This window comes from Lepidochelys kempii, chromosome 3 (assembly GCF_965140285.1).
Source record: "Lepidochelys kempii isolate rLepKem1 chromosome 3, rLepKem1.hap1, whole genome shotgun sequence".
Classification (NCBI taxonomy): Eukaryota; Metazoa; Chordata; order Testudines; family Cheloniidae; genus Lepidochelys; species Lepidochelys kempii.
Genome location: NC_136382.1, coordinates 86,278,454 through 86,295,057, shown reverse-complemented (window position 1 = coordinate 86,295,057; position 16,604 = coordinate 86,278,454).

The window sequence follows — 16,604 nt, the reverse complement described above, 5'->3', positions numbered from 1 at the left end:
TGGCCATCATAGGTCAGACCAATGGTCCATCTAGTCCAGTATCCTGTCTTCAGCCAGTACAGTGGTCAATGTCAGATGCTTCACAGGGAGCGAATAGAACAGGGTAATTTTGAGTGACCTAACTTCAGTGAAAACTGAGACTGCTCAACAGCATTGATGATCAGAGCCTGTTTGATCTCAGTTTGATTAGTCTATAGTTACTTGTTTAAAAGAAACTGATGCAAAAGAACTCAGTGCTTTTAATAAAAAGAAAAGGAGTACTTGTGGCACCTTAGAGACTAACCAATTTATTTGAGCATAAGCTGTAGCTCACGAAAGCTTATGCTCAAATAAATTGGTTAGTCTCTAAGGTGCCACAAGTACTCCTTTTCTTTTTGCGAATACAGACTAACACGGCTGCTACTCTGAAACCAGTGCTTTTAATGATGATCCTAAGAAATTTTATTTAATGCATATAGAAACAAAAGCTCATGCAAATGTCTTTTATAATCATTTACTTACTTTGATTTAAAGTATGTTCCAGGGGACTTTAAAGTGAAATCTGTTTCCTTGTTGAATTTTGTTTTGTCTTCATTGTGTATGAACACTGCTTTGCTTCTTAATGCAGTGTTGACAAAAGCATACAGTTGGACTGCCAAACTATTTCACCATGAAGAAAGGTAAAAATACTTACAGTAGCCAATCTGCATAATAGAACATCTGTTTGCTTTAGCTCAGTGAGCTTTTGAGGCCGAACTTGGCAGAATTTTGAAATTCCTGATAGTTTAATGTGTTAGTGTTCTTGCTGACTTAGGAAAAGCAATTCTTACCTAGTGAAAATACAAAGGATCCTATTACGTAACTTTGGAGACAAAAGCTATATAAATGGATTGTCCTTCTTAATACAAGTGCTAAACTTGTGTCTTTTTTTTAAGTCACTGAAAAATGGTTTGGGATGAAGCAAAATGTAGACCTTTGTCACCAATCGCTTTTAACTATTTTGCTGATACGTTATCTATTGCTGTTGCTTTCCCAGGTTTCATTTACATAATAGCATACACCACTTGCTCTCACAGGATTGATGGGTCAGACTCCATACCGAGCTATAATACAGGATGACAGAAAGAAGAGTAACGGGTGCTTGGAGGGCCAGGTGGGCTAGTAATTGGTGCACCTGCCTGCTGGCCCTTTGTTTTCCTGGTCAAGGTGCCTCAGTCTTTCAGGCAGTGGGAGTAGGGGGAACCTAAGCACTACCACTGCACTGGGTCCCAGCCCAGGGTCCTCTGAATTGATCCTGAACGGGGGGAACACCAAGTAGGGAGTCTGAATCCACTGCCCTGGAGTTCCTTCAGTTTGGGATGTAGTCCCTATGGTCCAATTTGCTGGCGTGGCTTGCTTCCTGTGGTGCCCTCTCGTGGATTTTGGATAGTGTCCTGCTGCAGTCCCAGGGTCTTCCAGGCAGAGCAACAATGAGTTTGCTGAAGCCAAACCCCACAACCTCTCTGGTCTGCAATCACCCCCCTCAGTTGCTGGAGGCTCAGAGGTCTCCTCCACAGTCTCCCTGGGCTGGGAGACAGAATATGCTCCTTGGTGGCTGTCTTGGCTGCCAGGCTAGTAATCCTTCCTTTCAGGTAGGGTGGTAGCTAGCTCCTGCCTCTTCACCATTCAGCCTGAACTGGCCCCTGTTCTCACCTTTCCTCCCCCCACCCTCCAGGCCTGGGATTGGCTGCACCTATAATGAGACAAGGCTAGCTGGGCCTAAAGCTCTCCTTCACATCTGCTGTGCTGGCAGGCAGTTTCTTCACTACATCACAAGGTGGTTCTGATAAGGCCTACAGATTGACACACTCTGTCCACTGGCATTTTATATCACTTCGGGTAAGGACACTGCCATTATGGTTTTTATTATGTTTGATCACAGGTGTAATGGGTCACTCACCTCTTGTGTGCCTCCTAGCAGCTAGGTGCAGTACTGCAATCCTTTTCTTGTCCCTGGTGCCCCCTATAGACTGCCAGTCAACTTTGGTGGGTCTTCCATAGCTTGGCCCTCTAGCCAAGACACAAGTCCAAATGAACGCCTTCTGGGGATAGCGAAGAGTTAAATAAATTAACAATCCTGTCATCCTTGCTAGGTTCTTCAGGGTTGTCCCCTTGTTGGGATTTATGCCACTGTGGCTTGCAGGGGAATCTAGGCCTGCCCACTACTATGTGTTCTAACTCAGGGACCCTATAAACAGCAGGTATGCCAGTACGTTGCTGCTTCTTCCCTTTGCCTTTTTCTACCTGACCCATTTTAGGTTCACCCTTACCTTAGGATTAAGGTTTGTAGGTCATCTTTTTCTCTGCAAACCCAGCTTAAACAAATACTGCCAGAACCAAACTCTGGTTATCCTTCAAGATCCTTTGGCCAGAGAGACATATCCTTCTTTCCTTTCCCCTCTGGTCCTAGATGGGAACTGAGCTGCTAAGATCCTGCAGCTTCTTTTAGCTGAGCCTGGTGAGCTCTCTTTGGCTGCTTCTGTGAGGCCTCTCTAGGTATGCCTGGAGAACCCACCTTCACTGCTCCTGGGGCAGGGTGTAGTGGGACCCCACAAGGCCTTCCATAGGGAACTACAAAGCCCAGGTACACAACGTCACAACAGGGAAAACATTTTTTGTAAGAAGTCTGACCACTGTGAAGTTAACTTTTGTATTATTACTGTCTTTGTAATTCTCAAGTTCCATGCATTTTGCCCTTGTATATTAAGTCTTGTCTCTTCTAGTCTGCCTTTGGATCTGTCTTCTCAGTTTCTTGTACTCCCTCCCATGTTCTTCAGCTGCCAAACCATTGTCTTTCTCTTTGTGTTTTTTTGCGAGCTCCAACACTTCACAGTTTAATTGTGATGTCCAATTGCATTTTATGGTCAGGTTGTAAAGGCAGTAGATTAATTCAGTTATCTGGGATCATATATATCCAACCAAAGAAGCTGTTCCAAAGAAACCAGAAGAAGACTAGGAATGGATTGGTCCACCATGACATCCCTTATGAATGTTTGGAAAAGCCATGGCATCTTGAAATGTACGAAGGTTCAATTGGTGAAAAGCCTAATTTTTTCCATAGTGACTTATGGATGTGAATCATGGGAAATTAATGCTACTTTGACAGGAAGAAAATTGAAGCCTTTGAGATGTGGGCTGGCAAAGATTCTTGTGTATGTTCTGGATGGAAAAGACGACAAATGCTTATGATAGAAATATGATTGCAGAGAAGCAGACCCTGCTTTCAGAAACCAACAGATGTAAACTTATGTATTTTAGTCGCATCAAGGATGGAGATGAAAATAACATTGAGAAAGTTATCATGGAAGGAATGGTGGAAGGTCTTCGTAATGGGGTTGACCAGTGAGGAGATGGTTAAATGGAATGCTGCATATCACTGGGAGATCAGCTGCTGAATGCTTGGAGTTAGTGATGAATTTAGAAGGCTTTTGAAAATTCTGTTATGGTGTCACTAGTATTCAGACATAAATAAATGGATTTTACTTGTTTAAAAGGTAGTCCAAAATATGATCGATCAACCTTTAGAGAGGGCTCGACTTTTTTCTGCTGTTTTATTCCCATATCTTATTTTTAAAATTGTTCTATTTATTAATTTTAAAAAGCCTTACACTATCAGACCTGCTTACCCCTCAGGCACTGCGTAAGTCTCTCTTTTAAAAATGTCTTGTTCCGTGTCTTGTTTGCTGTTCTCTAGTGTCTACTCTTTTGACAATAATATAAGAATGAAATTAAAACATTTAAATCATATTTTTTCTTTCGACATTTAAAATAAACTACACTTCTTCCTTTGCAGAAGCAGAGGAGCATAATAGATTCAATGTAATCAGAGTAGGTTACGATATGAGACTTGTAATACCCTGCAGAGACTCCATGCCACTTATCACACCGATGATACTTGGCAGGCCTGAACTTAATTGCATTTTACCCATTAATGCCTCCATACACTATTCCTTATGTAGGAAAGGCTCCTAATTCAATTCTTTGGAAGTTTTGCCTATGAGGGGGCTGCAGGAGGATCGCTAAGCCTTTAAGGATACTGGGGAAACAGTTTTGAGAATCTTTTGCACTTGACTGCTACTAATCAGCTCACAGGATTATTAACAAAACATCTTGCTTCTGTTTTTAAGGACTGAAAACTTGTTCTTTAGTAGTGTTAACCAAAAAAGATGCTGAGGCAGGTTCATTCTCATGGTTAATCAAGTACTTTCAGGAGTTCCTGCTTCCCTGATCCACGTCAAAATAGGTGGAATCTGTACCTGTGAAGTAATTGAACCTTTGAGACTCATTTATGCACAGACATCTTACTCATGATAACTCTGGAGGTCTTTTTAAAATTAATTTACCTATATAGCCCATTAAGGAGATGAATGATAACTTCAATATAAGAATAGTTCTGTAGGAAATCACCCTGTCAGATTAAGGAGAGATGGTAGTGTAGAAATCACATGTAACTACAGGGCAGGTTCCTGCCAGAGGAAAAGCTGTGAATTTTTTTTTATTTATTTTATTTATTCTATTTATTTTTATTCACATTAATGAAAAAAACAAAACATGTTTTATTCATCTGTTCAGTTTTTACCATTGAGTCACTTGATGCTCTGCTAGCACTGTCCTGGTATGTTGACATTAAAAAAAGTGTTGCAATTTGCTATAAGTTCTTTGTTTCACTTATTAATACAGCTTTTATTTTGTACTTAAAGTGCAATTATTTTGAGGACCACTTTTTCAAATTGTTTTTGTTACAGTGTGCAATGCCTGGTCTCAGTTAAGTCAGTCAGAGACACCAATCAGGAGATGATTTTTTGAGAAAGAAACTCTCTGAAAGTTTGTTTCACTGATAGCCTGTCCATTTTGCATTTCCCTTCCTCTAATTAATAATTAAGCACCAAATCCAATACACCCACAGTAATTCTTTCCAAGTTTACTTCTCTGACTTCTAGTCTACACCAAAAGAGTTTCTTGAAATAAATCCTTATGAGAGAGGAATTTTTTTGTCTGTTCTTATAAATGCAAATAAATATTCCTTTAAAGAGCTAAGGCTAAATTGTAGACACTGACCTTCCTTGACTGTCTGCCTTAGCACGGAGACAGCTGCTTTCCCTCAGCCAACCAATTGAGGATGGAAGGAACAATCATTGATCTACCCTTCAGGAGCTCAACTTCCAAATTCAATTTAAAGTGACTTCTGAAGCAATCACTAGTGGCCTGGAGTATCTCAGCAGTATGTTTACTATCATTTGGGTTTTGCACTGGTGTAGAATTCAGAAGGGTCTGATTCTGGACTCATGGGGTTTCCCCTTTGAACACTGAAAGATTTGTGTAATATATTAGATGGATTTTTAGGTAGTGCACTGATCTGGTATATTCAGAATAGCAAAACTTAGCAGCTCAGCCTCTTCTGAACTTCATTATTTGCCTTCTCAGGGATCCTTCAGGCATATTGTTTACTATTAGAATAATCTTTCACATTCAGCTGTGAGACCGATGACATTGTGCCTTCCAGGAAAGTAATTAATTCAAGAGTTTCTTTATCTGCTGTAGTCCTCAGAACCTGAATTTCTCTCTAGATTACCTGATTTCCAAAGCAGCGATCTTGCATCACTGTTCATTAAATAATCTCCAGTATAACGTGATCAGGGTATTACTAATTAAGAGGTCTCTTGGTTTTTGGTACTGTTTCTCTCCCTCTATGTGTGAAAGTTGAAGCTGCTAATTGTGTTAGTACATTCTAAGACAGAGTCTGTTCTCAAAGCAATTCTTTGTAACAACAACTACTCACACAGAGAAAGACTCAAAGCAATACTCTGTAACAACCGAAACAGCGCCCAGAGACTCCCCACCCTTTTGTTGTATTCATCTCGCTTTGTTAACAATTGTGATTAAAATAGAGATAGAGGATGTATGTGGATGGATGCTTGGTGTGGATAATAACTGAATGATCAGGGAGGTGCCAGCCTAAGAATTCAGTGTCCATCAGCTGAAGGCGGTGTCAAGTGGAAATAACCAGAGGACCCCCGGAGGGCAGACTGGAATCCAGCCAACAGCCTCAAGAATGGGAGAGCCAAAGAACAAGATAACATCTGGCAGCACGGAGCCGTCAGGAATGTGCCACCTACTGATTGATTCAGCAACAGCATGATGAAGCAATTCCCATAGACTGGCATAGGAAGAAATTCCTATAAAAATGGACTCTAGAAAGTGAGAACTTTGGGGTCTGATTCTGCAAACCAACTTCCAGGAGCATCAGATGAGCATCTGACAAGGCCCTGCTCCCTCCTCATGTCCAGGCCATCTGGCCAGTGGTTTGGCATGAGCAACTCTAAGGCTGGTAACTATGATAACAACCTTGCGGTACCTGTGTGTGTATGAATGAATGTGTGAATAAATATGAAATTGAATGGAATGTTATAGCTATAACTAACTGCTTACTATGATTCTTTCTGTATTCACAATAAATGTGGTATTTTGCCTTTTCCCCTTTAATAAGATCCTGCTGGTTTTTATTTTATTCGTGTAACACTGTGACTATCTTTTTTGTTTTTCCATCAAAGTGAGAATTCTTTTGATGGACATCTGACTTAGAAATAATTAACACCAGTCTGGTATGAATCAAACTTTCATCAGAATCAGAAGTGGAGGAAAATTACATACGGTGCATATTAAAATGGTGTAGCCTCTGTGTGATGTTTTTGAAGCACACTGTTGGAAAAAGTATAACTGAACTTTGTTCTCGCCTTTTGGCATCTTGTCCCTGAATGAAGATTAAAAAATCAACCACCCTTTTCTTGGCCAATGTTTTTTTCAGTTGTAGAAACATCATCAGCTCTTTAAAATAAGGTATAAAAAGGATTAACTGTTTAAGTATGTAGGAATTGTGTTAAATGTTCTCAGGTTGTGGTAAGACTCCCCTTTTGTACATTCTTCTGTAACTAATTTTAACTCTGCACATTGCAGTCTTTGCTGTCTGAGCAGGTCACTTGTTGTAAATCATGCTGAATAAAGTATGGGGCATTTAGTGGTATAAGTTACTGTTCATTGAATGATGTGGCAGTCAAAAGCCACAGGACTCAGCTGGAAATGCTTTGAGGAGGATATTAAAAATGCAATCGTGAACTATTTGATTAATCTGGGTTTTTGCACTCTATTGAATGCTGCAAAATTGTAATGTAAACTAGTAACTTCTACGTTTGAAGGGGAAAAGATATTAGAGGAGATGACTCCCAAGCTTAAACCACCAAATTTGTGTTTGGTTCTGATTTTGCTCTTTGAACCTCCCTGATGGGATGCATCTGATGCTTCAAATTTTGGGCTTGCAAGCCTTTAGTTAAGTTGAATGAAAACTTCAATATAAGAATAGTTTACTTTTAGAATAATTTTTCACATTCAGCTGCAAAACTGATGACATTGTGCCTCTCAGGAAAGTAATTAATTCAGGAGTTTCTTTATCTGCTGTAGTCCTCAGAACCTGAATTTCTCTCTAGATTACCTGATTTCCAAAGCAGCGATCTTGCATCGCTGTTCTTTAAATAATCTCCAGTATAATGTGACCAGCTTTGCAACGTGCTGTTCCACTGACTTCATTCATTAATCATGCGCTAGTCTAGATCAGTGATACTCATACTGTAGCTCTCGGGCCGCAAGTGGCTCTTTAATATGTCTTCTGCAGTTCATTGCAGCATATTCATTAAATCACACAGTATTTTAATATCACAACAAATCAAGATGCTTTTACTATGTTATTAACCAATTATAGTTGATAAAATAATACTTGGTCAGTCATTTTGCTGTGAGATTAAAATGTGTAATGCCAATTTTGCCACAGTATTTTTATATATTTCCCCTGTCATACAGTTTAAAAAGGAATATAGTACTGTAATAAATGAAACAATTTCAATAATTGTTCAATAAATGAAACAATTCACACTACAGTGGCTCTTTTGGCTAATGTTTATTGCTAATTTGGCTCCTGAGCCACTGAGGTCTGAGTATCATTGTTGTAATCTGTCTAAAAGAAATTAGAATGTGTACCTACAAAATTTAAAGTGTGATCTCAGATTTCCTCTTTAGATTAAGGCTGTTGACTTGCATTAGCTCAGATGTTTGTAATAGTTAGGAGCTCAACTGTGAAAAGTGAGTGAAAGTTCATGAAATGTCACAATAACCCATAACAACAAATGTTGATTGGGAAATGGTGCAGAAGGCAAACAAAGAGTGAACTAGTCCAAATAAAAAAACCTACTGCTATAATTGAAGGACTGTGTTAAGATCATGCCTGCTAAACAAGAACGGTGTGACACTGAAAAAAATCAAACAAGGCTGGGACAGGATGGGTACAAGGCTGGCTGGAGGGCAGAATCTGGACTGGAGCAGCAGAGCCTGAGAAGAGTGCAGACAGTCCATGGGCTTGTGTGTTGAGCAGCCATCAAGCTGCTTCTCATCTTAAGAACTGGCCTGCTAGCTTCCTCAGCCAATCTGACAGGCAGCCTAGCTGGCTCATACTGAACATGTGCAGCTGCAGGGCCTTACTCCTGGCATAGTCCAAAGGGGGGCACAAGACACATTTCCCCTATGTTATTAAATTCAAATCAACTTGAAATAAAGTCTTGCCCCTTAGCTCAGAGGTTGGACAGCCCTCCTTAGGACTTGTGATCTGCTGGGAACTCTTCTCCCTTAGTTGAGCTTCTCTTTCTGTAAGCACCTCCCTGGAACTGAGACCTGAAGGCCTTTTATCAGGCCCAAGTGCTTGTTATTTAATTAACTTCCTGGATAGGCTCCCTCCCCTTAAATTAGCTTGTTGTTGCTAGTAGCCAGTAATCCAATGACACAAGTATCAGGAGACTGGGAGGTTAGGAGAGTAGAACTTTCTCTTGTGTAATGGCCCATAGAATGAAAGAGTTTGAGATACAGATACGGATTGTTTGGCATCTCTGTTCAGGGAATGTAAGGCAGAACAGCTGCAAATACAATTTTCCAAATCTTAATGAGACAAAAAGTGTACAGTTAGTGTGCCCTCCCAACGTATGTTGAAGAAATTAAACACAAACACTTAAAAATAGCAGACGTGTACTGTATGTTTTGGTGTTTGGCTATTCACTTATTAATTTTCTACTACTTCTGCTTGCTTTAATTAGTACTACCAACATCCCACTCAGTCTCTTCATCAATTTCTAAATACTGTTGCTTCAGCTATTACAAAGCAATTACAGCCACTCTGCATGTGGTCTTGCTCTTTACCTGTACCAGATTTTGATTCAGGTGTGTACTATGTGAAACAGCATTAGTTCCAAACAGTTGGGCAGGAGGAGTAATTTTAAAAAAATTATTTCATTATAGTTTTTCTTTTAAAATGTTCAAATAGAATCTGAAATATGGGAATAAAATGAGACAAATTATGTATTTAAATCAGCAGCCTTTTTAAAGTCCCTTTATATCTCAAAGTTCACTGAACTTTAGGCAAAAAATTAAAACTGAAGATTAGCAACTACAGTTTGTTAGACCTTCAAATGAAGAGAAGCACAATTTGTACAATATTTGAATGCTAATGTATGTCTTTCTTTTAGCATAAGGTGGAAAAATGTACTTTGAACATTTGTCTCTTTGGTCTCACCTCTGTAACCCTATTGTCTTCAATGAAGCTGAACAGAATTTAGCCCTAAAACTGGAATTTACAATTTTGTTGATGATGCGTAAGTCAGAATAGAGTGCAGATCAATGTTTTTAGTCCTGTTGGCTGTGCAGCTCTAGCAAGTGTAAAATAAGCAGTAAATACAGAACTTACTTTTGTCACTAAAGTAAGAGGGTGTGATTCAATACATACAGGGAGCCGATCAGATGAGTAAGAAGCAGCTATTTTTAACAGTTATTTGCAAAATCAAACCACAGTTTCTGATGCAAAGAGGCACATATTGACCAAGTCTGGAATAAAGAACCATGACCTATAGAGTTCACTTGTGCGCTGAGTTCCGTTTTGTTGTGAAATAAGGATGTAATCAGTGTGTGTGTAAACTAGGAAATAAACAGAATTTTCACAGAAATGTAAAGTATAGCATCCATCTGTCTATTGTTTAAGTAGAGTATATACAATAATTTATTAAACAACTTATTTGTTGGTGATCCCCAGTATGCAAATAAGTGGCCAATTTTGATCTTAATACCATATAATGTACAGTAAAATCATCTCTTTACTCAGCCTAAAAGCTTAAAGTTAAGCTTTTCTTAACATTAAAAAGCACTTCTGAGTTAATGTTGCTCATGGTCATGATAAAAAACAGTCATTTTTCACATTGACAGTATAGAAGCTGTATGTAGGGTTGCTTTTAAACTGTTTTAGCACTGGATTACAGTTCCAGTGCAGAACACACACTCATGTGACCTCGCACATAGATTTCCATGGGACTGGTCATGTGAGTATGTGCTCAGCAATTCTTGAGGCCCAGTCCTGCACCCCATGCAATCATTGGCAACATTACCTCTGAGTTCAGTGGGTGCATGATTAAGCTTTATGATTAGGGCCACTCCACAGGATGGGGAATTCTCTTTCTTGCAAATGCAGGGATTTACACTATTTCAAAGTTCTAACCTGTGATTCTTCCAAAGATCAAACATACCCCCCTCTTAAAGGGGCAGTTTCAAGGAAAGACTGCAACAAAAACTTCAGTTTCCTAGGCCTTCTGGAGATTTAGCTGGCCAAAATTTTTGATCCGGTGGTGTCTCAAATGACTTGCATTTTGAACTCACAATGCATAGACCATGGGCAAATAGATCTTGCAAACTGGCTCAGTGGGTTGCCCACTGCACTGTAGCTGTAGTAAAGGTCTCACTTTTGAACACATCCTTTGAGAAAACATACCCAGTGGTGAGTAGCTCTAGTACAGTGTCTCCATTTCAAGATTTTTGCAGATTTCTGGCCACTCAGTGCAATGTTTTACAAGGAGATGAAGTACTACTCTCTTCCCTTTAGCGTGGTCCCTGTCCATAGAATTGTAGGACTAGAAGGGATCTCAAGAGGTCATCTAGTCCAGTCCTGCCATGAGTGCAGGGGACTAAGTATTATCTAGACCAGGGGTGGGCAAACTTTTTGGCCTGAGGGCCATATTGGGGTTGCAAAACTGTATGGAGGGCTGGGTAGGGAAGGTTGTGCCCCCTATCCACCCCCTCCCACTTCCTGACCCCCTCAGAACTCCTGACCCATCCAACCCCCCCACCCCCATTCCTTGTCCCCTAACTGCCCCCTCCCGGGACCTCCTGCCCCTAGCCACCCCTGGGACCCCTCCCCCATTCAATCCCCCTGCTCCCAGTCTCTTGACTGCCCCGAGCCCTATCTGCACCCCTGGCCCCTGACAGGCCCCGCAGGACCCCACCCCCTATCCAACCTCCCCTGACTGCCCTGACCCCTATCCACACACCTGCCCCTAACCCACCCCCCGGACCCCACCCACTATCAACCCCCCCCCGCTCCCTGTCCCCAGACTGCCCTGACCCCTATCCACATCCCCGCCCCCTGACAGGCTCCCCGGGACCCCACACCTATCCAACCCCCTCGTTCTCTGGCCTCTATCCACACCACTCACCCCGACAGGCCCCCCAAGATGCCCACACTTATCCAACGCCCCTGTACACTGACCACCCCCCCAGAAGCTCCGCCCCATCCAACCGCCCCCTGTCCCCTAACTGCCCCCCGGGACCCTCTGCTCCTTTTCCAACCCCCTGGCCCCAGCCCCCTTACCATACTCAGAGCAGCATGTCTGGCAGCTGTGCTCTGCTCTGCAGGAGTGCGCAGCCCCACCACCCACAGTGCTGCCATACAGCGGCATTGCTACAGGGGAAGGGGAACAGCAAGGGAGCAGCCAGGGGCTAGCCTCCCTGGCAGGGAGCTCAAGGGGCGGGCAGGATGTGGCCCGCGGGCCGTAGTTTTCCCACCTCTGATCTAGACCATTCCTGACCAGTGTTTATCTAATCTGCTCTTAAAAATCTCAAATGATGGAGATTCCACAACCTCCCTGGGTAATTTATTCCAGTATTTAACCACCCTGACAGGAAGTTTTTCCTAATGTCCAAACTAAACTACCCTTGATGTAATTTAAGCCCATTGCTTCTTGTCCTGTCCCTAGAGGTTAAGGGTATTAGAGGTTAAGGGGATACCCTGGCTGGAATGATTGAGTTGGGGCTTGGTCCTGCTTTGAGCCTGGGGTTGGACTAGATGACCTCCTGAGGTCCCTTCCAACCCTGATATTCTAAGGGCTTTGTCCCTGCACATTTGGGGGTGGGGGAGAAAGAGGGTAGGGTAGGGGTTGGTTGATGCATGCTCAAAAAAAAAAAAAAATCCATGTGAAAACCCTATGTTTCTGCACCTGGGAACCCAGGGGAAAAAAGGAGGAGCAGAATTTGAATTTCTTTTACCATCTCTAGACAACAGATAAAGGAAGAAGTGGATCTGGGATCTCGGAGGCAGAGTCTTGTAGATCCACAGAAGAGGATGGAGGAATACAGAGGTTGTACTAGAAAGCACCAGATATGAAAAGACATGAAGAGGCAGGTGTGGAAGCAGGAAGACCAACAGACACAGATGTTTGGAGCAAGCTCAAAAGCTCTTTCCAAAATAGCCACATAGACTTTGCTTTAGGAGCAGAATTGAGTAGGTCAGCTCCAGGCTCCTATTTGCAGATGCTCTGGCTGCTACATACTTGGGAGGCACCTGATATTTCTTATCTATCTTTGGAGACGTAGTAGGCATTTGCCACAGGGCTTTGTCTGGGTCCATGATAGCCTTGATAGGGAGCAGTATTTTTCTCACTGAAGCAGCCTGGAGAATGTTCACTAACCTGAGTCTGTGCCTTAAGCTCCTCAAGAGGGATTTGAAGAGCCCCAAGATATTCTTTTTAATACATCTTGGGAACCTTTGTGGGGTTGGTGGTGGTACTATAGCTTCACAAGGGGACAAGGAGGAAGGATCACTGGGAGGTCACCCTCTGGTTTTTGTTCTCTTTTCCTTTTGTACCTGTGGTAGTGGGAAGGTCTGTGGGACCTGCACCACAGATGAAGCAACCCTGGTGGAGGCGTTAGTTCCTCAGGCTAAAGGTGGTCTGGGCAGAGTAGGATGGTCCCCAATAGGGTATGAGCCTTGGGTCCAGGATACAGGGAACCACGGGCCAAGGTTTAGTAGGTCACAGTATCTGTCCTGTGAAGAGTAGCTGGGCTCTCTGTATGACATGGAGGGTTGTAGCAAAATTTTGGGTGAGTAAATATACTGTTGGTATTGATCTTCCTCATCCTCTGACTTGGTGGAAGATGCTGAGGAGAATGTGTAACTCAGATCCAGTGTACCACAGGAAGGTTATTGCTTTGGAGGGTGCCCTATTTTGGTCATTATCCAAAAATATTTACTTTTTAAACCTGCTAGCTTCAAGAATTTGTGGCAACAGCCCAAAAGCTGGTATAAAATTTTCATTTACTTAAGTTCAAAATTCAGCCAGACTGGTGCTATTTTTCATCTTAAATTACCTGTAACCAAACGATAAACAGAATAAAAACCTCCTTTGGATACTAGCATCCATGAGTTTTACAAAGCTCAAGACGCGGTATGATATCAAAACCCTTTGTCAGGTTTCATTTTGAAACTGATCTTTGAAGCAACAGAGAATGAGTTTTAGGTTAGCAATACCAAACATTTGCCTAAGGGCTTTAAGCAGTTTCCTAAAGCCTACTCTAGCAGATTAGATAATTTACAGTTACAAGCACTGTAATACTCTGTAAAACAAAATCTCTGAATAGGAAAGAGCTAAAGGTCAGAAAACTACTAGCTTGTCTGACCTTCTGTATAACAGAGGCTATAGAATTTCACTTAAGTCACCTCTGAAGTGAACCCAAACATGTTTGATTAAAGCATACCTTCATAGAATCATAGAATCTCAGGGTTGGAAGGGACCTCAGGAGGTCATCTGGTCCAACCCTCCCTGCTCAAAGCAGGACCAATCCCCAATTTTTGCCCTTGATTTTTGCCCCCTAAATGGCCCCCTCAAGGACTGAACTCACAACCCTGGGTTTAGCAGGCCCTTGCTCAAACCAACTAGTCTGGAAGACATTGAGATGGAGAATCTAACATTTCCTTCAGTAGTTGGCTCCAGTGGTTAATCAACCTTATTGTTAAATGTGTGCCTATTTCTTCCTTATATGTCTGGCTTTTACCTCCATCCCTGGGTTCTTATACCTTTCTCTGCCAGATTAAAGAGCTCTTTAGTACCCTGTATTTTCTCCCTGTGAAAGTACTTACATACTGTAATCAAAGTCACCTCAATCTTTTCATAAACTAAAATAATTGAGTTATAAGTCTCTCAGTATAAGGGTATTTTCTCCAAGCCCTTAAATTGTTTCAGGCACTCTTCTGCTCCCTCTCCAATTTAACATCTTTTTAAAAATATGGACACCAGAACTTTATGCAGTATTCGAATATCACCAATGCTATACAGATGTAAAATCACCTCTCTACTCCTACATTTTAAGGTGTGGTATTAGCCCATTAGCTAACACATGGTAACTACGTCTATTGTAGACGAGTAATACTACCTTTAATACAATATAAACTAGCTGAGTTTAAACCAATGACCAGAGTGGCTACTTGACTTCAAGGGATTATGGGACGTTTCCAGAGGCCAATCAAAGCATAGTAATGCAATACATCATCCACACTGACACCCGGGCATTTCAGCCAGGGTGCAGCAAGCTTTATGCTTCTCATGGAGGTGGATTACCAGGAGCGGTCCAGCTGCAGAGTCCAGGCGCTCTAATTGCCTTGCCAGTGTGGACACCTCAGGAATTAGGGTGCCTGGGGCTGACTTAACGCGTTCTAACTTGCAAGTGCAGCCAAGGCCAAAGATTAAAGCATTAACACAATAAGGCCCTATTTCTGACTGGAACTGTTGCATAATACAGCTCAGTGCTAATTAAGTCAATTGACCTGCAGTTCTATATGTTTTAGGGTGTACAAAGGCTTCAGGGACACAACCCTGAAGAAGAGGGATAATGAGGACCTTTTAACTAGAATTGTAGGTAGTGGACCACAGTGTGGCTGTGAAGTTCAGCAATTGATCAAATACTGAGCATACAATCCTACTTCTTTGCCAAGCTCCTTCTCCCCTCTCCCCACCAAAAATGGATGTATGTATTTACCAGCCTGCAAGTCCTATCACTATTATCAATCTTGCATAGTGCACTTCCCTTTAGGGAGTAGATGAATACTTATACTTGACAAGGGTGCATTGCTTCAGCCTCTTATCTGACTGGATAGGCCAGACTGCACAGTATCTAGGCACAATGAGGTCCATTACTGGGGCTCATATACCCTACAATACAGACTAACTGAAAAGCCTACTACATTGTTTAAGACCTCCCACAGACTGCAGATAAAGTTAAGGAATCAACAGGATCAGTGAAGTAACAATTGCGTATCCAGTCACATAACAAGCCTGGTTGAGCACAGCTCCACTGAGCCACAGTCCCAATCTTCATATTTCTATTTGTTTATATGCAAAAATCAAGTTGCTATATAATAGCAGTAGTAGAGTATTAGTATGAAAACTTCAGGCAAAAATTCCAATTTCAAGGTCAGTGGCTGGACAAACCAAATGGTTCACACTATTGATTCCTAGGATCTGTAAGGTATGAAGCTTTTGGAATTAGATTTAAAATTTTATGAATGACAAGATGAAACAAGTATATATCAAATATTTAATAGAGTTAAAAAAATTAGTTAAGTTTATGGAGGAAAGATCCATCAATGGCTATTAGCCAAGATGGTCAGGGACACAACCCCATGCTCGGGGTGTCCCTAAACCTCTGCCAGACATCAGGCAATAACACACTTGATAAACTGCCCTGTTCTGTTCATTCCCTCTGAAGCATCTGAAACTGGCCGCTGTAGGATATGGGGCAAGACAGACCATTGTTCTTACTCAGTATAGCCATTCTTATATTCTGTTAAGTCCTCCAGAGGTAAAATATTTAGTGTTTTAACTGTAAACTTGTCAAATAAAATGGGTACATTTAATCTCAGATGTAGTAACTACAGAAATGCCAAAGATCAGAACATATTGCTTAGACAAGGTTACTCCAAGCATTCAGCTATCTTCAATATTTCTGAAGTTTTCAATAGTGGATAACAGCTCAAAACGCTCACTGATAATTTAGAGCAGCGCTATTCAGACCTCAGTAGTTCAGGAGACCAAATTACTGGTCAACATTACCCAAAAGAGCCACAGTAGTGTGGATGACGGGAAATATTTAGTTTTTCTAGATATTTTTCTCACAGCAAACAAGTTAATAACTTAATTGGTTATTAACACAGTTAAAGCATCCTGATTGGGTTAATTACATCAGTGTTTTAATATGTACTGCAAAAAGTCACAGAAGACACATTAAAGAGTCACTTGCGGCTCAAGAGCCACAGTCTCAGTATCACTGATTTAGACTAGCACATGATTAATGAGTAGTTTTGGTTTAGTCACACAGTATAAACTCTGATTAACTATTTAATGTTAACTTGTATAACTTATTTTGAATGTAGAACATTTTAAAACATGCTTTAAAGATTC